We start from the raw sequence: 24,002 nt of genomic DNA on the forward strand, positions 1-24,002 counted from the left end.
TCTTCGGTCAAGGGTATACGATAGCTGCGCTCCCCTGCTAGAACCTCCAAACAAGCTCAAGGTCAACTGGTTAATGTTTTAGTTGGTGTTCTTGCTGGAGTGACTCCCCCCACCCACCCTTCAGTTCCATTCATGTTGTTGTTGGCATCTATCTTTCTCAAGAGACAATGGAGTGCTCTTCTGGAATCGCAATCAGACCACTGGAGAATCACAGCGCCTGCTGTGGCTGCAGAGACTATAACTCCTTACTGCTGCCTTCCATGTTGTTTTTTGCTGCATTAGCAGCACTGAAATGACCTCTCCTGGGCACAGACCTGAGCAAATGGAGGTCCAGGGCTGCCCAGAAGACAAGACCTCGCTGCTCAGACTGATGTGGTCCAAAGGAAAGCAGAGCAATACCAGCTTGGCCGCAGGAGTTGCCAGAAGGAGGTGCATAAGACACTATCCAACCATCTTGGGGACTTCACTCCAGATTTGTGTAGGGTTTACTCCTAACCCTTTTCATCTCCCGAAGATGTTCTACAAGGCATCCATTAATATATGTGTCAGCTAAACCACCCACAATCAGAACAAACCAGGTTACCCTTGACAGTTCCTTAGAATGTCAACTTCATCTGATAATTCCCCCCCCCCCCCCCCAGACTTTGAAAGCATTTTAGGATGTGAAAGGGGAAAGGGAGACTTCTTGGTGGGCGCCACTTGTGAATTTCTCTTCATGTCAGTTAAGCTTCCCATAACTAGTTTCAGTATCTACAGGCAGCAATGTATATTTTGTATTACAAAAATCAGCATTATAAATCGCAGTAACCTAAGGTCAAATTTATGGGACGTGGGTGGCGCTGTAGGTTAAACCACAGAGCCTGAGACTTGCTGATCAGAAGGTTGGTGGTTTGAATCCCCGCAACGGGGTGAGCTCCCGTTGCTCAGTCCCAGCTCCTGCCAACCTAGCAGTTTGAAAGCATGTCAAAGTGCAAGTAGATAAATAGGTGCCACTCCGGCGGGAAGGTAAATGGCGTTTCCGTGCGCTGCTCTGGTTCGCCAGAAGCGGCTTAGTCATGCTGGCCACATGACCCGGAAGCTGTACACCAGCTCCCTTGGCCAATAAAGCGAGATGAGCGCCATAACCCCAGAGTCGGCCACGACTGGACCTAATGGTCAGGGGTCCCTTTACCTTTACCTTTACCTTTAAGGTCAAATTTACAATGTAAAATAAGCAAATATGCATACATATCCTTACTGCAAACAGTGGAAATGACTAGCACTATGGAAGCCCTGGTTAATAGAAGCCCTGATCAGAGTCTCTTGGGGTTGGACTAGATGTCCCTTGGAATCCCTCCTACCCCCTACACTTCTGTGATTCTGTGCTTCATCCTCTCTCCTACTCATGAAATTTCACCAGGCTGGGTTTGAAAATTTTCAAGTAGTCATAGGGCTTAGAAACTTGTTTTTTCTTTCAAACAAACAAACAAGCCCCCTCAAGCATTTGCGCTGTTGGTTGCGGACTGACTCTGCAGAGAAGTCTGTTAGTTAAAAAGGGAAAAGCCAATTTGTACTAACTTGCATCCTATACCCAGTGAAAGTGGAACCACCAAGGGCCCAGCACATAGCTTTCCAAACACTTCATGTTGGTGACACTTTTTAGACATGCTTGAATTTGTGGCGCTGTGGGTTAAAACACAGAGCCTAGGACTTGTCGATCAGAAGGTTGGTGGTTCGAATCCCCGCGACGGGGTGAGCTCCTGTTGCTCGGTCCCTGATCCTGTCAACCGAGCAGTTCGAAAGCACGTCAAAGTGCAAGTAGATAAATAGATACCGTTCCGGCGGGAAGGTAAAGGGCGTTTCCGTGTGCTGCTCTGGTTCGCCAGAAGCAGCTTAGTCCTGCTGGCCACATGACCCGGAAGCTGTACGCCGACTCCCTCGGCCAATAAAGCAAGATAAGCGCCGCAACCCCAGAGTTGGCCACGACTGGACCTAATGGTCAGGGGTCCCTTTACCTTTACATTTGGTTTTACTAGCAAACCGGAGGTTAAACGAAACCCTTTCCAGCCGTGGGAGGAGCACGGGGAGTGTACATTCAACACACCTACACACTGCAGCCAACACACTTAACATGTCACGACACACAGTTTGGAAATCTCTGGCCTAGCAGATTGAATTAAGGTGTCTGTTTGCTATTGCAGTGAACATTCAGTTCACACTCAATTTACTCTGGGACTCTCGTTTTAAGCACAATTCTCTCTGTTGGTTTAAAATTGGGACGTGTTAGATTTCCTCCGTTCCACTTGGTTGAGAACCATCGTTCTCATCACTGTTCTCCAGATTTACTTCATAATGTGACTACATTTCGTCTAAGCTGTTTGATTAGTTTGAGATGCTGTCCCCACTGCTTGTTTCTGCTAAGCTGATTCTTTAACCCTCATATGTTTGCAAAAGCATTTTCCTAATCACAGAATCAAATGGAATATAGAATATCCTAATGATAGAATATAGTTTAGTCATATTTTTTTTTTTTGGTGGGGAGAGGGAATGATTTATTTGGTAATGACTCAAATTCAGTGTTTACACGTGAAATAATAAGGAATTTTTAAAAAGAGATTAGAGGTATACAAGGATCATATTTTGGGAACTGTGCTGATATTTGTTAGTTCCTGCGGGATCTCAGCAATTGACTTAAGGTCTCTTCTTATAACTTGAAGTCTTCTGAAGGTGCGAATAAAGAAACCTTAGCTGGTTACTCCTTAGCTGCGGCATCGATGTAAAGCAGCAAATGAATTAAAGGAGTTTTCATCACGTTGGGTATAATTTAGGCCCCCGTGTGGTACTTTCAAGTAAACATGAGGCCTACCTCCTGGGGATAACAGATTTGGATATTCCGCAAAAGAGGAAGGGTATCTTTTTATATGCGACAGCGGCGGCAAGAGTTCTGGAGTTCTGATCGCAGCAAAATGGAAGAGTAATGAAATCCCCTCTATACAAGATTAGATCCAAAAGCTGACAGAATATGCCAGATTAGATGGTCTATCAGAAAAAATAAAGAATAAATCAAAACAGGTATTTGTTTCAAAATGGGAGGTTTTCAAAGAATATCTGAAAAATAAATATAGTAGTTTAAATTCTGTTGCAGCAGTCGAGGAACTTCAGTAATAGTTGCAAGGTAGATATAAGAAATTAGATATATTAAGAAAAAGTTTAATTATGATAAAAGTGTGTATTGGCAATAAGTAATATGAAATTGAAATATGGAATAGACAGGAGGTTGGGTCTTTAGTGTTAAGACCAATATATGTTTTATTGTTTGCTAAGAAAATTATGTGTCTATGGTTATTCCTGTGTGTAATTTGGTATTTGTGTTTTTTTTCTTTTTTCTTGCTGTATCAATAATTTTTTTTAAAAAAAAGTAAACATGAGGCAGGATTAGGCCGCATCTGTAGCACTCATGCAGTTCCTCTTCCGTAGCTGGAGGAGTAACACCTGCATAAATGTCTTGCAGCTTCAGAACCCGCCAGTCAGCCTCTCCTTTTAAAATATTTGAAAACTGTCAACATACTGCCTTCCTTTCAACTACCCCTCTCTTCACAGATACAAAGTGCTATCTGTACACAGTTGCAGCTAAGTACAAGTACAGCAACACGATCTATCTTTGAACGCTGTTGATTGGGACTGCTTTTGATTTTCAGTGAGTCGTCACAGACATTTAATCAAAACATTATTTAGGTACACTGAGCACACGGATAGCTGTTTAGACAGGAATCAGCCAAGGAGTTTTGAACTGCCAAGTGTTGCAAAGGTAGCAGGCTGCAGAGGTGGATTTTGCTTCAATAAACCGCCTCGTTGGCTTGGTTCTGCCAGCCAACCAAGGGAACTCAAATAGCACTGTGTTTGCATGCAGAAATAGTTACAGCACTTTATGTAGCTGCGCAAATCACCCCTCTACCCCCAAACTGGGATGATTGTGGGAGAGATAGTGCTTCCCCTTTTATGTGCCGAAAAATAAGTTTGGAGACAGTTCTATATCCTTGAAGTTCTTCTTAAGAGAGAGAAAAAACCACGATTTTATTTTCATTGACTGAGGAACATTGTCATTGCCCGTTGGGCAGATATTCTGGACGTCTCTTAAACCTGGAACTGAGAGATGGCTAAAGGTAAAGGGACCCCTGACTGTTAGGCCCAGTCGTGGTCGACTCTGGAGTTGCGGCGCTCATCTCACTTTATTGGCCGAGGGAGCTGGCATACAGCTTCCGGGTCATGTGGCCAGCATGGCTAAGCTGCTTCTGGTGAACCAGAGCAGCACACGGAAACGCCGTTCACCTTCCCCCCGGAGTGGTACCTATTTATCTACTTGCACGTTGATGTGCTTTTGAACTGCTAGGTTGGCAGGAGCAGGGAGCTCACCCCGTCACTGGGATTCAAACCGCTGACCTTCCGATCGGCAAATCCTAGGCTCTGTGGTTTAACCCACAGCGCCACCTGCGCCCCTCATGAGATGGCTAGGGAATGACTAATTCATGTGATTGCTAAGTTAAACATGAATGTAGATGGATGTGTTTGGTGGAAAAGAAAGAAGGCTCAATGCGCAGGGCAAATGATAACGGCATTTCTAGTCTGTTGCTGTTTCCACGTGGGATTTGGTCACATCCTGGCAAATGCACGCCATGCAATTAAAGCTGATGTGGAGCTCTTGTGAAACAAACACGCTTCCCCAAAAGATTGCATTTCTTGCAATAAGGAAAGTGACAGGAAGATTCACTGGAAACCCATTCTTTGAAATGGCATCTAACAGCTGGGGAGGGTTGCAGGTAGCAGAAACAAAGAAGTGAGACTGTTGCCCATGTGTTGTAGGGCCAATTGCTATCTCTTAACCTGACCTTGTGTGCTTGTTTCAAAATGGGAATGCCCCAGGAGCCTTGAGCTCTTTGAGGAAGGGCAGGATACAACTCGGATAACTTGAATGATAATAGCCAAGTCTTTCTAGACATGGGTTTTGAGAAAGGCTATTAAAGGGGATCAGATGGTGACAGCAGTCATGAAATTAAAAGACACCTGCTTCTTGGGAGAAAAGCAATGGCAAACCTAGACAGCATCTTAAAAAGCAAAGACATCACCTTGCCAACAAAGGTCCGTATAGTTAAAGCCATGGTTTCCCCAGTAGTGATGTATGGAAGTGAGAGCTGGACCATAAAGAAGGCTGATCGCCGAAGAATTGATGCTTTTGACTTATGGTGCTGGAGGAGACTCTGGAGAGTCCCATGGACTGCAAGAAGATCCAACCTCTCCATTCTGAAGGAAATCAGCCCTGAGTGCTCACTGGAAGGACAGATCCTGAAGCTGAGGCTCCAGTACTTTGGCCACCTCATGAGAAGAGAAGACTCCCTGGAAAAGACCCTGATGTTAGGAAATATGGAGGGCACAAGGAGAAGGGGATGACGGAGGACGAGATGGTTGGACAGTGTTCTCGAAGCTACCAGCATGAGTTTGACCAAACTGAGGGAGGCTGTGGAAGACAGGAGTGCCTGGCGTGCTCTGGTCCACGGGGTCACGAAGAGTCGGACACGACTAAATGACTAAACAACAACAACAATTAAAGGGGATGGCTGTTGCTGATACGGAGATGCCAGCAAAGTTTGCAAACTTATCCTCCGCCTCTGTCATATTGTACCAGCCTTCCAGCCTCCTTGCCAAGGTTGTCAAGTGATGGCCTTTGGTTAACAAAAGATTAAGCAGGTCCCCAGGCCTTTTTTGTTGCTTGGATCAAATGCCTTTCTGCTTAGTTCTTTTGAATGCTTCAATGCATTCACCATCTTTTGGCTTCACCAAAAGGCCTCCAGTGTTTTGGGCAGTGTTCAAAATTTCATTAAGGGGAGGGCAGGCCCTCCTGATTTCCTAAAGATGTGATCCACAAACTTGCGCTAATACCCAGCATTAATGCAGGCAGCCTCGACCCAGTTTCTGCTGCTGCTGCTGATCAAAAGACATTTGAGAGGTGGCCAACCGCATGACTCAAGCTGCGCTACAACTTCCCTGGGTCCCATCCAAACAGATGAAATAAGTAGCTCTTGGCTGGAATCTTGTGGCATTCAAGACCTCTGAATGAATACCGTATTTTTCCAGACCATAAGACGCATCTAGTTTTTGGAGGAGGAAAACATGAAAAAAAAAAAAAATTCTGAATCCCAGAAACCAGAACAGCAAGAGGGATCTGGCTTCTGGGATAGCCTCTTGCTGTCCTGGCTTATGGGATAGCCGCACGCAGGCTCTCCCGGGCAACGGAATTGTGATGGCCTGGGAATCGGATTCAGAGGCTGAACCTGAGGAATCCCAGCCTACAAAGGAGTCCCTGCCTCCAGGACCAGCTGTGCCGGATCCTCAGGAGCAGACATCAGCTGAGTCTGCTCTGGCTCTGGAGGAGATCAAGGACCCATTGCCTGCAGGTGCTCCACTCTCAGCCCCGTCAGGGAAAGAGGAGGTTGCCTCTGGGTCCAATAACCCTCCAACCTCTCCTCAGTTGCAGAGGCTCAGGGCAGAGAGGCGGAGGGAACTAAGTTCCCGCAGGAGGAGTGCTCTCCTCCAGGCCAGGAGAGGCAAGTCACCTGTGGACCGGGGCCACCCTGTGTCTCGGGGCACATAAAAGCCAGCCAGCCCAGTCCCAGGTTGCGGGAGCAACATTGTTGGTAACCTGTCTTGGACCCTGCTTCAGCCTTGATGGACAGCCTCTATACCACACCCTTGACCTTGGACTGGACTTGGACCACTCCGCACAGGGGACCAGCACAGGAATGAAGGCTCCCACTGCCTGGGAGAGGCTGCGTGTGGCTAAGCCAGAAGCCAGCGGGAGGAAGTCTCCCCCAGGAGCCGCGCTCCCTTTAAAGAGCTTGCGGAGCATGTGTGTGGCTCTTGGGGGCTTTTCCCCTAGGAGGGAGAAGGGCATCCCTTCTCCCTCCTCGGGGAAAAGTCCCCAAGAGCCACACACACACTCCACTCGGCTCTTTAAAGGGAGCGCTGAGCAGAGCCTGCCGCCTGCAATCGCTCCATAAGACGCACACACATTTCCCCTTACTTTTTAGGAGGGAAAAAGTGTGTCTTATAGGGCGAAAAATAAGGTAAAATATTGGGGGTGGGGGGCAGTGGCAAGGTCCTACTTGCTTCGTCTGTTTTTATTATATTAAAATACAAATTGTAAGTGCCCTGAACCAGACACAGCTGCAGATGGCGATATGCACCTAGGCAAAGGCATTGCCATTTGTGTTGCAGTATAGATGGAAATGTACACCCCCAGCCATGCTGTGTAGTGCAACTGCAAGCAGCATTGGAGGACTCGCATCACGGTGAAAGTGCACACCTGGATCCAATAACTGCAAAGGGTTCTCAATCCAGCATAGGAACCCCAGTCACAAGAAGGTGCTTACCTCCCTTGATGGATTGGAGCAAAACTGTAGAATTCAAAACCAGGATCTTAAGCCTATCACAGCAGTTGCTTTATGATTGGTATTACAAAAAACTGTAAAGAGAGGGAGAAATGTATTGTTTACAAATGCAGAACATCTCAATGTACTACTGCATGTTATTTTGCCTTTTTATGAATTGAAAAACAGAAGACATAGTGCTATTTGGAAACGTCAGCATGCAGATCTGCGTAGGCTCTGTTCCATGTCTGTATAATAGGAAGAAGAACGGCTTTGGCTACTTCATGGAACGGCTGTTGAATTCAAAATGGTTCATCTTTTTAGAAGATTCCCCCCCTTTCCGCCCTGGGTTTCAAGAACGGAATCTTGCATTAAATAGCAGCTTAACTGGTATTCTTTCTATTCAGCTTAATTTTGAATTGGACATTAAAGCCAAAATATAAATCTCAAGTAACTCATTGCCAATCAGATATATTGTATATTACAAATATCACGGACTGATTAATCAAGGATTTTCCAAATTACTGCAGAGGTCTCTTGAACAATTTGAGCAAATATGTAGTCCTATCACACCCGTATCTCAACACTTAATTGCCTGTTGTAAAAAAAAAAAAGGGGGCCTTATTTTTTGTAATAGAGAATGAGCCCCCCACCCGGTTATGGCTCTGGAAAGGAGAGCAAATGTAGGTGGAGTAGAAGGTGAGGGGGAGATTGTAAGAATGAGGATGGTAGCGGCTCCAGCCAGCGTGGTCAGAGGTTCTGGGCATTGTGGTCCAAAAACATCTGGAGAGTCAGAGTTTGCATTCCTGCTCTAGTCAGGGGGTTGTAGATTCCCAAACAGGTATATGCAAGAACACTCTTTCCAAGTACAGTGGTACCTTGGGCTACAGACGCTTCAGGTTACATACGCTTCAGGTTACAGACTCTGCTAACCCAGAAATAGTACCTCAGGTTAAGAACTTTGCTTCAGGATGAGAACAGAACTCGTGCTCTGGAGGCGCAGCGGCAGCAGGAAGCCCCATTAGCTAAAGTGGTGCTTCAGGTTAAGAACAGTTTCAGGTTAAGAACAGACCTTCAGAACGAATTAAGTTCTTAACCCAAGGTACCACTGTATATTCCAGAATACATGCTTTCTTTAGGGAGCACAGAAAGACCCTTTGATCTGGGGAAGATCCTTCTTGGAAAAGGACAGTCTTCATAAAGACAAATTGCTGCTTTCTGGTTCCAAATTCATGCCTGTGTCTTCCTTCATTAAACCAAAAGAAATAGGCAACAGAAATTGACTCTCTTTTGTACAAAGGGTAAAGGTAAAGGGACCCCTGACCATTAGGTCCAGTCGTGACCGATTCTGGGGTTGCGGTGCTCATCTCGCTTTACTGGTCGAGGGAGCCGGCATACAGCTTCCGGGTCATGTGGCCAGCATGACGAAGCTGCTTCTGGTGAACCAGAGCAGCGCACGGAAACACCGTTTACCTTCCCACCAGAGCGGTACCTATTTATCTACTTGCACTTTGACGTGCTTTCAAACTGCTAGGTTGGCAGGAGCAGGGACTGAGCAACGGGAGCTCACCCCGTCGCGGGGATTCAAACCGCTGACCTTCTGATCGGCAAGTCCTAGGCTCTGTGGTTTAACCCACAGCACCACCCGCGTCCCTCTCATTTGTACATACAACTGTTGAAATCTATCGTTTTCCCCCCACAAATGAAACTTGGGGGCAAAACCAGTAATGGCACCGTCAAACTTGGTGGGGTCACTGGGACCAGATAAATTAGGGGAGCCAGATGCTGTGCATGGAATCCCAGTTCTTTATCCTTCTAATTAGGTCCTGTGATGGGCCACAGGGACACCAAATAAACTTCATTAAAACAAACACGTTTTGTAGGCAGATGAGTCGCTTTCCATAGCCTAGAGCTAGCAAACTCGCAGCCTGCGGGCCTCATTCTGCCCACCAAGCCCTCACCCTTCTGACCCAATTTGGTGCCACCGCTGGGGAAACAGGTCAGAGGAACAGCGGAATTTCATTCTCATTGTGATGTCACCCCCACCTGACTTTGAACGCTGGTTGGGCAAGGCTCTACATTGTCTGGGGTGCCCGGATGGGGAGAGCAGGCACTCAGCTTCGGATCTTTCCCCAAAATGCACGGGGGGCATCAGGGATGCAACAATGGGGAGGGGTCAATGAGTGGATGGCAAGGGCGTGTCTGCAGTGGAACTTGCTTTAGGTGGCATTTCTGCTCTCGTACGATGGAAATTGTTTGAGGCATAACGCCAAACGCAGCTCAACAAACATTAGCCTTGGTCACAGCTCATGAGTTTTCAGCAATGGAACGGCAGCGGCTTGTTGAAGCCTGCCAAAGTTTACTGTCAGGAGGTTTCCCCTAGATGTCTACAATGGAAAACTTAACTCAGCTGAGACTTGTTCCTGCGGCTGGAGATACCCAAGGATATCCAAGCATTCTCAGGTTAGGCTGAACAGGCCTCCTTTGTGTTAACTCCCCAAGCACGCATCTCCAAAAAACTCAAGCTGCAAGTTTCCAACGCCACACCTTCTTCTCAACATACCAGGGCTAAATCGCACCATCGTTTGACTCCCTGACAGGCACACTGTTCTAGTCAGCATTTCTTAACCTGCTTCAGAATTAGCCTGCTGTACAACTGCTGCCATCTACCGTCTGCCTGCCCCACGCTGACCAGTTGTACCTCAGTTGGCTCTTCACATCACTTTGAGCCATGGAAATCTAGTGGGACTTGTCAAGCCAATCTGGGCCAAACCTATACATGGCAGGTTGCATCAGTCATGACGTAGGCCCCAAATATCACCACCTTTCCTGCAGCCCCTCAACAGGGGACCCTCTTGCTGGTTCCGTTTCATCAGAAGTTTGGTGTGTGGCCTAGGAAAGTGCGTTATTTGGGGGCATCCCCCAGGTTGTGCAATTCCCTCCCCACAGAGGTGCAGCTGGACTCCAGTATCTTCATTACACTTTCTGTTGCATGCTGAAGGCTCTTTACTGCCTGATATATCACTACATGCCGCCTGAATTTCCACAGCAGTGTGAGATTCCAGGGTTTAGAGCATGGGTAGGCAAACTAAAGCCTCGGGGGCCGGATCCGGCCCAATCGTCTTCTAAATCCGGCCAGCGGACAGTCCAGGAATCAGCTTTTTTTTTTTACATGAGTAGAATGTGTCCTTTTATTTAAAATGCATCTCTGGGTTATTTGTGGGGCCTAGGAATTCATTCATTTCCACCCCCCCAAAGTATAGTCCGGCCCCCCACGATGTCTGAGGGACAGTGGACCGGCCCCCTGCTGAAAAAGTTTGCTGACCCCTGGTTTACAGTTAGGCATGCCTTACCCAGGGTCCATTTTTCCTTTGGAAATGAGGCACAGCAGAGACAGTCTTTATGATACATGGTTTATTTACGCAAATATACAACCTGAGTCTAGATCGATAAAGTTTAGATCATTCACATTCCTTTTTTATAATATTTTTTATTAATTTTAACATATAAATTATAAAATGTACCACAAAACATATCACTTATACAATCTTTTTGGACTTCCATCAGCACCTCTGATGATCCACAGTTTTAACCACTTCTTATGCATTTCTTAACTTTATATTGCCTTTACATCTCTTAACAAATCATCCTTCCCCATTTATCCATTTTTAAAATACTTCTAATAATACTCATCACAAAACTTCTTGCAACCCTACAAACGTTGTCTGTTCTTCACAATTACTTTTCAAATAGTCCGTAAATTTACCCCAGTCTTCCGTGAATTTCTGGTCTTGCCGGTTTCGAATCCTTCCTGTTAGTTTATCTAATTCTGCATAGTCCATTAACTTCAATCGACGGTAACTCTTCTTGCTTCCATTTTTGGGCCAATAATATTCTTGCTGCTGTTATTGCATATAAAAAGAGCTTACCGTATTTTTCGGACTTTTGGACGCACCGGTCCATAGGACGCACCTAGATTTGGGGGGGAAAATAAAGGCAAAAAAAATTTATTCCCCCCCCGCCAGGCGCGGGGCTGGGGCGGGGAAGCCCGAGCTTCCCCCTCCCCCAGAACGGGACCCAGAGCCATGCCGAAGCTGCGCGCAGCTTTGGCATCGCTCTGGGAGCTTGCGGGGCTGGGGGAGGAGGAAGCCTTCCGCCAGCCTCCAGATCAGGTCGGGGAATAGCGGGGTGGCGGCTCTGCGCCTCCCCGCTGTCCCCAGCTTTTGGGTGCAGGCTGCTGCCCGCAAGCCTTGCGAGCCCGCGGGACATCCCGCCGGGCTTGCAAGACTTGGGATAGCTTCCTGAAGCCTGGAGAGCGAGAGGGGGCGGTGCGCACGGACCCCTCTCGCTCTCCAGGCTTCAGCAAAAGCCTGCATTCGCACCATAGGACGCACACACATTTCCCCTTCATTTTTGGAGGGGAAAAAGTGCGTCCTATAGTGCGAAAAATACGGTACATTCCTTTCTATTTATATCACTCCCTAGATCATTCACATTCCAAGGGGGTTCCTTGCTTCTCCCACAGGCACAGCAGGCTTGGGTCTCAGAACAGAGAAACCTGCCATGCTCCCTGTCACAGTCAACTCACTCTTTGCCTCCATCTTCCTTGTTGTTGCTAACAGGCTGAGGATTTCTCCCTGGCATTCATCATCCCCAAACTGAAATCCTATAGCCTTTTGGTCCCATTAACACTTCTGGAGGAGGGACCCCACTGAATGTCCTGATGGCTCAACAACTTATAACAATATATAAAGTGGAGTAATCTACTACAGGGCCTAATGGTGAAGAATGGCTAAGACAACACCCCCCCCCAAAGCACAACAACTTTTGTGTCCAGATTTTTACTTTTTGAAATATGGCAACCCTACTGTCTTTGGTAGTAAGGATTAAAAACTATGGCTGCTGCCGTGAGCTTATATAGTGGTTAATGAAAACAAGTCTCTGACAGAGACACTGAAGGAGTGTTCACATGCAACGTCCCACGATGTAGATCTTTTTCATCATCATCAAACCTTTTATTGGCATCACATCCAAACATCCAAAACAAATCGATACAGAATTACCACTTCCCCAGCGCCACAAAACATTTGCTAAAAGAAAGGAGGCAGAGCAGTCTATCGTCACATCTCTAGGTCTCCAGGGAGATCAGACGTCTGCAGTGTATTTCGATGACAAAAAACCAAATAGAGATATTTAGCCACTAACTTGGTGAGCTCCTGATCATTCCCCAGTAATAGAAAATGTGTGACCTCCAACTCTGGTTTCCATTTGGGGATACAGAGTTGATCTAGAAATTGCTGGCAGAGATCAGCATATAGTTTACAATTCAATTGAAAACCATTTGTGTGAGGGTTTCCACCAGGTGGTCTTCACATGGGCAAGTTCTTTCTCCTTCCACCCTGCCTGAGAACCTTCCCCAAAGGAGGTTGGATGGATTTGAATTAAACTTGGCCAGCGAAAATGCCCTTCTTTCTTGAGGGTTAAACAGAAATTCAAGGTAATTGTGGTTAGTTTCATGTGCCCAAGAAAGTTGAAAATAAAGAGGGGAACATGTTTTCTCTGTGCTACTGTTAGTTCTTGGCGTTCATTGATCGTAGGGACATTGATCGCAAAAGTTCCATTGATAGCCCGAGTTGCTGTACCTTCTTGTTAAACTGTTGTAGCCCTGGGGAAAGAAAGGGGTCTAACGAAACTTCTTTTCTAGCCTAGCCTTTGTTGTTGTTGTTTAGTCATTTAGTCGTGTCCATTTAGTCGTGTCTGACTCTTCGTGACCCCCTGGACCAGAGCACGCCAGGCACTCCTGTCTTCCACTGCCTCCCGCAGTTTGGTCAAACTCATGTTTGTAGCTTTGAGAACACTGTCCAACCACCTCGTCCTCTGTTGTCCCCTTCTCCTTGTGCCCTCCATCTTTCCCAACATCAGGGTCTTTTCCAGGGAGTCTTCTCTTCTCATGAGGTGGCCAAAGTATTGGAGCCTCAGCTTCAGGAGCTGTCCTTCCAGTGAGCACTCAGGGCTGATTTCCTTCAGAATGGAGAGGTTTGATCTTCTTGCAGTCCATGGGACTCTCAAGAGTCTCCTCCAGCACCATAATTCAAAAGCACCAATTCTTTGGCGATCAGCCTTCTTGATGGTCCAGTCCTGTTTAGGGAAGTCTAGGATTGCCATCAAAAGCCAATGGTCAAAATCCAGATTCCGTGCACTTCAGAGATATCTTCCTCTCACCCGATACTCTTAAATGATTTTGTTACTTATCTTTTGGGATTTCCCCCCCCCTCTTGTTTCACACCTAATCTCTAGCCTCTTGGCTGATCTGAACTGTAAACTCTTCAATGTTGAGGACTGATCGGTCAGAATTCTGATTGGCAAAAGCAAGCTTCTAAACTTCCAGAGGCTAAGCTTGGCCAGAAAAATCTGTTGTTTGCAAATTCGCTGTTTAATTGTTTTTTTTAATTAAAAAAACCTTACAAACATGGGCAAAAACACATACTAAGACATGCCCCTTGCCCTAATGCAATACAAATGGCGAAATATTTATGGAAAAGCCATCCTAAAGTCTATGGAAGAAAAATGCACAATATCTGCTCCAACAGACCAGCCTCAAAGCTTCCTTCTCTACACTGCCAAGTTTCAAAACAAATCCTTGAAACATTTTCCATGTTGCAAGTCTTAGAACCTATTGCCCCCTCCCATGATGGAATGATTCAGGGAATCCACTCTTATTAATAATGGGACCACAACTGCGGCCCTAAAATGAATAAATATGCTTCCATCTCTTCTCTTTGCCCCACCACTGTCCCTTTCTGTCCCTCACACAGCAATGCGTCTGTCATTTTCAGCTGACTTGCCCCTTCAAAACAACAGTCCACATTCTTTTGACTTGGAAATTTAATCAGCACTCAATTTCACACGTGGGTTTTGATGCGCACCGTTGGATCATCTCATGAACGGCCACTGGGTGGCAGCAAAGGAACACCAAAGGCTGTAGCCACGCTGCAGTTATTTGCGTTGAAAGATCCTTTTACAGTTCAGGTATGTCGTCGGCATAGCGGGGTGTGGGTGGAATAGTTGTTAAAATAGAAAATTCTTACACAAGTGCAATAGGTGAGATCCCTGCAGATACAACTTTTCCCACCTAGTAGGTTGCCATAGTTACAAATCCAAGAACCTCCTTTCTTTTAATATCCCCCCCCCTTTTTATAGACCATAGTTGTTTTAATAGACTATTGGGATTTGTAAACTCATTTGCCAAATATTTCCCCATCAGCAAACAGTTTTGTATTTGTCTCTGCAAAGGCAAGTAGTGGATTTTGGATGGTGTGGCTATACTACTTAGGATATTATTTACACTATTTCTTACTACTTTCACTTTGGGTGATGGTTGCATCAAAGTTTTCTTCAGACGCTGTTGCAGTTTAGCCTTTTGCTGTATTTTCATACTACATCTCTCTTAGATTTTAGCATGTCATTTCATTACTGTCCCCCCCCCTGAAATTGCTTAGATTACTGCCCCCACCCATAAAACGCTCTCTCTCTCCCCCCTCTCTCTCTGGTATAAAATGAATGAACGAATTGTAACTTTGCCATAAAGTATATATAATAAACCAAACAGCATCCTCTTAAGGAACAAAGGGCAGGTTCATTCCCCAAGCTTTTTAAATACTATAACATCAAGTTTTAAATTTGGCTTTGCTCAGCTCAGTGCAGGAGTAAGACAGACCTGGAAGCAGCAAAGCCTTTATGCTCACACCTTCCCTGGAGACCATAATTTGGCTTATTGGGTCATGCAAAGCAGCCCACAGATCCCTTCTAAGAGACAGAAGTCTGGGCACCTGCACATCCAGAACTTCTCCCTTCTCTGAATCGCATGATCTGTCTCTTCAAGGATTTCTGTGGCCATCGCCTGACGCTGGAGGGCTCATAGAACGCCAAGCAGGAGTGCTCTTCTTTGTGCAATGTGCTTCAGAATGAGTGAAAATCCAGCAGATCTTACTATTTATTTATGTATTATCCACATTTTCATGAAGATATATCAAGGCTGTGCATAGCATGGAAGAATAGAACCAACAAACATCCGTAAAACATGCTAGATCAGGGGTTAGGCAACCTAAGGCCCGGGGGCCGGATGTGGCCCAATCACCATCTCAATCCAGCACACGGGAATCAGCATGTTTTTACATGAGTGGAACGTGTCCTTTTATTTAAAATGCATCTCTGGGTTATTTGTGGGGCCTGCCTGGTGTTTTTACATGAGTAGAATGTGTGCTTTTATTTTAAAATGCATGTCTGGTTTATTTGTGGGGCATAGGAATTCGTTCATTTCCCCCCCTTCAAAATATAGTCCGGCCCACCACATGGTCTGAGAGATGGTGGACCGGCCCATGGCTGAAAAAGGTTGCTGATCCCTGTGCTAGATTGCTTTAAATACCAACATCCTTCAGTCCAGGGATAGCAAGTTGTGATGTCCTTCAGGCGTTGGACTACAACTTCCATCAGCCCCTGTTAGGTTGGCCAAAGGTCAAGGATGAGAAAGGTTGTAGTCCGGCAACATGGCTAATGGGACCATTGCAAGTTGGAGTGCTGTGTTGCGGCAGGTGATATGTCAGAGGCGCCTCTATTTGAGTTGTTCTGTGAAGGCTAAACAACAGCTTTTGAATACCGTATTTTTTTGCTCTATAAGACTCACTTTTCCCCTCCTAAAAAGTAAGGGGAAATGTGTGTGCGTCTTATGGAGCGAATGCAGGCTGCGCAGCTATCCCAGAAGCCAGAACAGCAAGAGGGATCGCTGCTTTCACTGCGCAGCAACCCCTCTTGCTGTTCTGGCTTCTGAGATTCAGATTTTTCTTCTTCTTGTTTTCCTCCTCCAAAAACTAGGTGCGTCTTGTGGTCTGGTGCGTCTTATAGAGCGAAAAATACGGTAGATTGTCCGAATGCAAGCCATGTCTCTTTCATGGGGTTTCTTGGTTTAATGCAGGCAAAGCTCTCTGTGCACAAAGATCTGTGGTACCAGGTCCTCAAATCTATAGAGACACCATGCATTTTTTTTAAACCCCCCCCCCCCAGTGCATATGAGTAAACTTTATCTCAGCAGTTTATCAGCAGACTGAACCTCTTTGAATGCAACTCATTCAGATAAAGTTAGAAGGAATTCTTTCCAAGGCAAAAGGCTTTCTGTTTATACTGCATACTTCAGAGTAAGGATGCAAAACCCTGAGCTCCCAAAGCTGGGCTAGTTTATAGTCACCCCGGTGGAGATTTAATCTGTTATTTTGGTTAAAAAATGTAAACCAAACCAAAAAAAGGGAGCTGGAGATCATCCAGAACTTCATTTAAGTTCCCCACGTCGTCATCTTCCTTTGTAATGCTTGAACAATTCGTTATAGCTCCCCCCTCTCCCTTTTTTGTTCTGTTCGAGCGGACTGCTGTTTAGAATAGAGGCAGGAATTGGAACAGAAGACTGATCCAGGAAGAAGGAGCCATTCCCGACGAGATGCCTTTGCATCTGTAAGGCCTGGATTCAGTTCCATATGGAATTCCTCAAATAACCTTACATTTCCACACCCAGCCTTTAAAATTAGCCTTGGGTCTTAGAGGCATTGTGACACACGCACACACACACATGCACAAATACAGAATTTAAATATACCCATGCAAAGTACATTAACACGGAGTAGCTATGTAAATCTCTGGGTAATTCTAGCTGCAAAAGTCCAGCATTTCTTCAAAAGGAAGTCAGATGAGGTTTTTGATACTTTCTGGCCATTTCCTCTAGGCAACTGATTTTGTGTTTTTTTAAAAAATAATTTTTTATTAGAAATTTAAACAAAACATATTATCCAAAAACTTGTCATCTTTGGTCCCACCCAATTTCCTCCCTCCCCCACCCTCCCATACAAACCCCACCCCTCGACTTCCCTCAGTTCCAATCTTTGGTTTCTCTGTAAATGCTATTCTCTGCGTGTTACAAAGTTGTATAAATCCTTAAATTATCTAACTGATTATTGTCAATAAAGAGTTTGTGAGTGTTTGTTCAAAACCTTCCAAGGAGTCCAATTCACTTTGTTGGGTCTTCAAATACTTTGTAAAGGGTTCCCATTCATCTTTGAAGTCACAATTATCCTTGTCCCGTAGCTTATGTGTCAATTTTGCCAATTCTGCATAATCCAACAGTTTCTCTTGCCATGATTCTTTAGTTGGAATTTCTTCAGTCTTCCATCCTTGTGTTATTAAGACTCTTGCGGCCGTTGTCGCATACATGAAGATGTTTTTCAGCTTTTTTGGCAGGTCTTTCCCTACAATCCCTAACAAAAATGCTTCAGGTTTTTAAACAAATGTTAAGTGGAACATTTTCTTCAATTCATTGTATATCATTTCCCAATTTTTTTGATTACATTACAATCCCACCACATATGATAAAATGTCCCCTCCTTTTCCTTACACTTCCAACATATATTTGAATTAGTTTTGTACATTTTCCCTAACTGCACTGGTGTCAAATACCATCTATACATCATCTCCATATAATTCTCCTTCAACAGGGAACAATCTGTAATTTTTAAATCGGTTTTCCATAACTTTTCCCAGTCTTCCTTCATGATGTTGTGACCTACATCTTGTGCCCATTTAGTCATAACTGATTTTACCTCTTCATCTTTCATCTCCCATTCTAATAGTATGCTGTATGCGGCCTTCAGTAATTTCACTTTCCCTTCGATCACTTCCGTTTGAAACCTAGATCTTGTATAGCTGAACCCTTTCTTACTGTCTTCTTTATATGTTTCATGTAATTGTTGATAATGCAACCAACTCTGAAAGTGATCTTTAATCTCATCATAATCTCTTAATTTCCATTTTCCATCATAGTCCTTTAATAGATCAACATATGTAAGCCATTTTCCTTTCCCCCCAAGTGGTTTAAGCAATAGTTCTTCATGTGGTGGAAGCCACCAAGGTGTTTTTTGTTCCAATAATAGGCAACTGATTTTGAAGACCATTCAAAACCTTTGCAGAGACTCCAGCCTGGATAATCGCAGTTCCTATAGAATTAATGTCTTTGTCCATGCCAGCATTCACCAGGGCTTGGCCCTGTTTTCAGGGCTGGGGCTCTATCCTGAAGCACATGAAAGGGAATTAAGAGATGAAAGAGCCCCTCAACAGGTAGAGAGCAGGGGGACCCCTCAGTTCTGTGTCCACCTCAGATTATGAGGTGTTCTGGGGAAGGAAGGCTGCCATGTTTCTGAGTTGGATCATTCACTAACCAAGAGTCTTATTCTCAAGGCAGATCAGGGATTCCCTGACCTGATCTTCTGTGCGGCTGTGTGACTTGGGCTGTGCAACAAGCTAGTCGCTGTTCTTCCCACCCCCACCCCGCCCCCCGGGAAAGGAAACCAAGCTGCTTAGGGAAATGTCCAGAGCGCGAGAGGGGAGCGTTCAATAAAGCACACTTGGGGAGCAGTCTTTCATTCGAAGACTCCCGGGTGCAGCAGTTTACCCTTCACAGAGTTAGAATTCCCAGCAACCCCTCCAGAACCAACGGTGCCCAGAACTCTTTGAAGGAAAGAATGTGCTTTGAATCGTCATCGTTGTTGTTATTTATTAAATTTCAGGAAGGCAGCAGTTTGGCACTCCTGGTAGGATGTTCCATGGTCAACCCCCATCACCGCATGCTGCAGCTCAGAGGCTGGGAGCCTGTGGCCTAATTTGAAAGTTTTCTGCAAGCGTTCAGTCCAGACATCCAGCAAAAGCAATCCATTCCTTTTCCTGCACGCTATTGCATGGAGAGGAAGAGGGTCGAAGGGCAAAGAACAGGGTCTATAGACACACAAAGAGGTATCTCTACTAGTTCTGGCCTTTCTAGCAGAGAGAAAGCATGTGATTTGGTATGCATTCAAATAATGATTCTATATTTGATTTATGGTGCTATCTCGGGGGGCGGGGGGAACAACAGGGAAAAATTAAAATGGAAGGTGCTGGAGGAGGAGATCGGGACACTATCGTAAACACAACAGGAAACAGAAAACAACAGGAAATGGAATTGGAACATATGGAACTGGGCATGAACTAAAGGATATATAATAAGGAGAAAAATATGGAATGTTATTCCAATATGTGACCACAGTGGAGAGATTTTAATATGGACATGGATGGAATAATTTATTATTACCCAAGACGGTATGGAGGAATGGTGGTGCGAATTAATGGTGGGAAAGTTAATTACTAATAATATCAACAATTTGGGAATCTCTCTTGGGCTTTTCATGGGAAGAAGAAATGAGTGATTCTGAGACACTTTGACTTAAAAGAAATATGGTTTAACAGAAAGTGGAGATGATGGGTATTATTAACATGGGCTGAATGACTTAGATAACGTTTACTTATGTAACCCGAAGATGGAAAATTGGAAACTACTTTTCTCTATTTCTAATACTCTATTTCCCTTTTGTCTCCCCCACTTCTCTTTCCCTCCTCATTTCTTGTTCTCTTTCTCTTTCTCTCCCCTCCCCCCTCTTTCTTTCAGAGTCCTAGGTTTGGGGCCTTTGCTAAAGTCCAGGGATTAAGTACTCATGGGTGATTGATGGAGGATCCTCGGTGGGAGACAGGGAAGTGTTGCTCTCCCAGGGAAGGAAAAGCAGAGACCCCAGGTGGGGACTGCAACCTTCTGTAGGTGGTGGGGCTGATAATTTTCTCTAGGAGAGGACTCCATATTCTACTTGTCCTGTTTGTAGTTTTGGAAGCTGTGAAGGGCGTGTCTCCCAATGCTGCCTCTACAGCAGCCTCTTGGTTGGGGGATGCCATTTTGTGATTCACCTCAGGTGCCAAAATGGCTCAGGCCGGCCCTTCCCCTGACAGATTACCCCTGACGGAATATGGCCCTCAGCAGAAAAGAAGTTGCCTGCCTCTCCCCGGAGCAGGCAGCAGTACCAGGCCAGCTGGATAACTTCAGTTTGCCTCATTATAAGGCAACTTTCTCTGCTGCATAAAACAGAACTCTAGCAGTTTAAACTCCTGGAACATTTTGGAGAGTTTTGCTTCTTGACAAGGCAGCACGTGCCATTTCATTTCCTAGGCCCTTCCTGGCAGAGAAATGTATTGCTCCTAGTCTATTGAAGACAGTGTAAAAACTCCCGCTGGCTTCTTCAGTGCTGTTGGATTGGTCCCATTATGATGAATGATAAGTGGAAGTCAGCGTACAGATGAGATGAAGGCAATAGCCAAAGGGGATGTGGAGTTTAGATTGTTAGGAGTGTTGCAAAGCGAGGCATACCAATGTTATCTACAAGTCAGGAGGACTGGAACGATCAACCGAGCACACAGGAAATATTCCTTTAGGGCTTTGGGCTTCAGCCAATAGCTCATGCTCCAGAAAAGCAACTTTGCCCGTATTTTTGCATATGTTTTATTGCACCTGGAGAAGAAAAACAAAACTAAAAGGGAAGCCCAGATTCTCCATGCTGCTCTTTTTGTGGGCAGGCGGCAGGAAATAGATATTTCTGATCACAGTCGTCCAAGGGCTGCCTGTCATCTCGAGAGATATCCTGTCTTCCAACTGTGTCCAGCAGGTAATGGCTCAGAGGAGTGTGCAGGAACAGGGCGAAGCTGCCACTCCACTTTCACAACAGAGGCTTTTACATATCCCTGGGTACTTAGCAGAAAATGGCTTGGGCACAGATCCACTGGCTGCATGTCCAAATTAAAAAAAACCCCCAGCTTTCCGTTTTGAAAACGTTTCCAGTTTGAATGATTGCAAGGAGTGTGAAGCTGGTAGGAAGACGCTTCCTTCGCCTGATTTTGCAATCCCTTGGATTTTCATTCCACAGACCAAGATTCGAGAAGCTCTGCTGCCTGGGGCTTTCGCATCGGAGGGCTCTAATTTTAGGAGAAGGCAATCACCATCATAAAAAGTGGCTCCATTCAAAGGTTCCAAAACAGCTCAGCCGAAATGGGGTGTCATTTGAAAGCACAGTATGCAGGCAGTACCAATCTGGTTCACTTGCTGATCTTCAAATGGGATTTCAAACTCTAATGTTTTCTCACTCCTCTTAGCATTGGTTGCTCATCGCTGCTGCGGCATCAAAACTCACATCCTCTCTGCCTCCCAAGGCCCACTGGGATACAGAGTGCTTTCAGATAAGGACTTAATATTGCAAACGTCTCATTCAAATATCACAAATAGGTCATCGGCAACAGGCTTTGTTTGTTTGTTTAAACCTACTAGATTGCCCCCTTGTTGTTGTTTAGTCGTTTAGTTGTGTCCGACTCTTCGTGACCCCCTGGACCAGAGCACGCCAGGCACTCCTGTCTTCCACTGCCTCCCGCAGTTTGGTCAAATTCATGTTTGTAGCTTTGAGAACACTGTCCAACCATCTCGTCCTCTGTTGTCCCCTTCTCCTTGTGCCCTCCATCTTTCCCAACATCAGGGTCTTTTCCAGGGAGTCTTCTCTTCTCATGAGGGGGCCAAAGTCTTGGAGCCTCAGCTTCACGATCTGTCATTCCAGTGAGCACTCAAGGCTGATTTCCTTAAGAATGGATAGGTTTGATCTTCTTGCAGTCCATGGGACTCTCAAGAGTTTCCTCCAGCACCAGAATTCAAAAGCATCAATTCTTTGGCGATCAGCCTTCTTGATGGTCCAGCTCTCACTTCCATACATCACTACTGGGAAAACCATAGCTTCAACTATACGGACCTTTGTTGGCAAGGTGATGTCTCTGCCCCCCTAGTAAGGTTGAATCCATATTAAATGTTGGACTTACATGAGCTGGCATTTTGATGCCAATGATGCTGCAGAAAATTTATATTGCAACAAGCCCCCACCCTCAATAAATAGTAATCTGGAAGCCCCTGTAGACTCTGGGCTCATCCATACTGCCACATAATGTGAATAGTAAGCATTCTGTATTTCCATTGATTCTCCATTGTCAGTGGGACGTTCTCTTCCAAATCACTGCTTTCCCAGACTTTCTCCTCTCCCAGTCCAGATTTTTCTCATTCGAGGGATACTCTGCAAATGAGAGGGTGTCAGAAAACTGCACGATGGGAGAGGAAGCACGAGAAGGCAATATCAAATGCCTTATGGACAAGGAAGAATTAATGGAACAATATGGCAGAGCCTGCAGTTGCAGATTTGATGCCGACTTCCGTAGAGTGGTCATAACAGCCATCTACTCCACAACGAGATGAGGAATTGTTGGCATTCCTGGCCCGACTCATGTGTTTGGATGACTGCATGGGGGCTTCAAGTGTGGAAGCCCACCCCCCGCTTCCATGTGATGGGTCCACTTCCACCCATTGTGTGTTGAGCATGAAGAGTTGAGCAGAGGCATTTAAAAGAACACGACTCCCCCAAAGGATCACGGGCACTGTGGTTTAACACTCCCTGAGCTACAATTCTCAGCGCCTGTGACAAATTACAGTTCCCAGGATTCTTTGTGGAAGTCACATGCTTACAGCGCAAGGGTGTTCATGTAGTGTCCAACTTAGAAGCTGATTTCAGACCTGTGTGCTGAATGTGGGAAGAATGACAGGGAGGCTGGGATGTGCTGGGATGTTGGGTGGGGCGCAAGGCCCCCAGTGAATGCATAGGGTGAGCTACAAAATCTAAATAAACCAGAGCATTAGCTGTTGACTAAACAGCCCCCCCCCAAGTTTTTTCTCACTCCCACTGAACTGGGTCTCCCCACTGCTTCTCATAGCAATGAGTTCCATGGGTTAATTAGCAGTTATTCTCATCCTGCATGATGTATTTTGCGCATAGCCATTTCCCAGCTCCAACAGACAAGCCTGTTAGATTTCAATCTACTATGGAAGGACTGGCAGCAGTAGTTCAAGTTATATAATTTTGATTAGAGGTTAATTAAATCTTGATGATGGATGAGTTCAGGAAATTTACAAATACAGCCCAATGACACAAGGTTAGCTTGCTGGTTGTGGCTAAATATAATTTTCTAGCTGTCTTTAATGATTAGGGAGATAAGTCCTTAAAGCCATAGTATCTGATCCTCATCAGATGTAAATCAACAACATAATTCCCTGAAAGCTAATGGCTTTATGCTGATTTATAGCAGCTGAGGATCTGGCCTTTATTGTACTTTGTCACAGATGTAATTATTTTTTATGGTTGTTTTAGTTTTACTAGCAATAAAGAAAGGAGACGTTTATAATTTTGGGTTGGGGGTGGGTGGAAGGGAACTTTGCATCTATCCCTCAGAGAAAACAAAACAAAACCTATTTTCTCTTGCTGCTTGCCTATAGCCCCTGTTTGATATTGCCTGGCCCAATATATGAAGGTATTTGGGTGAGAGCTACACAGGAAAAAGTAAGATGGCTGATCTGTGACATCATCAGGATGTGACGCATACCAGGTAGTTTTAGTTTCAGGGTGTGTGTTTTTTATAGCGGTGGAATGTGGTTGAGCCTATGCTAGACATTTCCAACTTCCAGCAGCTCCCCAGATGTTGCTGGACTCCAACTCCCATCAGCCCCAGCCAGCATGGCCAAGAGGGTTGAGGGGAACTGTAGACCTGTAGAACTGAGGCGCCTGGCTGAGGAAGGCTGGCCCTTGCTTCGCACGCATCAGGTCTCAAGTTCGACCCCAATTGTAAGAAATC

General features: G+C 45.4%; 2 long non-coding RNA genes across 2 annotated transcripts in view; both read right to left on the reverse strand.

Annotated features, from left to right (window-relative positions):
• The window catches only part of LOC310703205, a 67,640-nt gene extending 65,768 nt beyond the window's left edge, over positions 1-1,872 (reverse strand). Inside the window, exon 1 of the long non-coding RNA XR_014523989.1 lies at positions 1,677-1,872. This is a non-coding gene — a long non-coding RNA (uncharacterized lncRNA). The remainder of the gene's footprint in view (positions 1-1,676) is intronic.
• Positions 1-16,654, reverse strand: part of LOC310703239 — a 220,635-nt gene extending 203,981 nt beyond the window's left edge. Inside the window, exon 1 of the long non-coding RNA XR_014524029.1 lies at positions 16,057-16,654. This is a non-coding gene — a long non-coding RNA (uncharacterized lncRNA). The remainder of the gene's footprint in view (positions 1-16,056) is intronic.
• Between the last annotated feature and the right edge of the window lie 7,348 nt (positions 16,655-24,002).

The sequence above is a fragment of the Podarcis liolepis genome, assembly GCF_965112155.1.
Source record: "Podarcis liolepis genome assembly, chromosome: 3".
Lineage (NCBI taxonomy): Eukaryota > Metazoa > Chordata > Lepidosauria > Squamata > Lacertidae > Podarcis > Podarcis liolepis.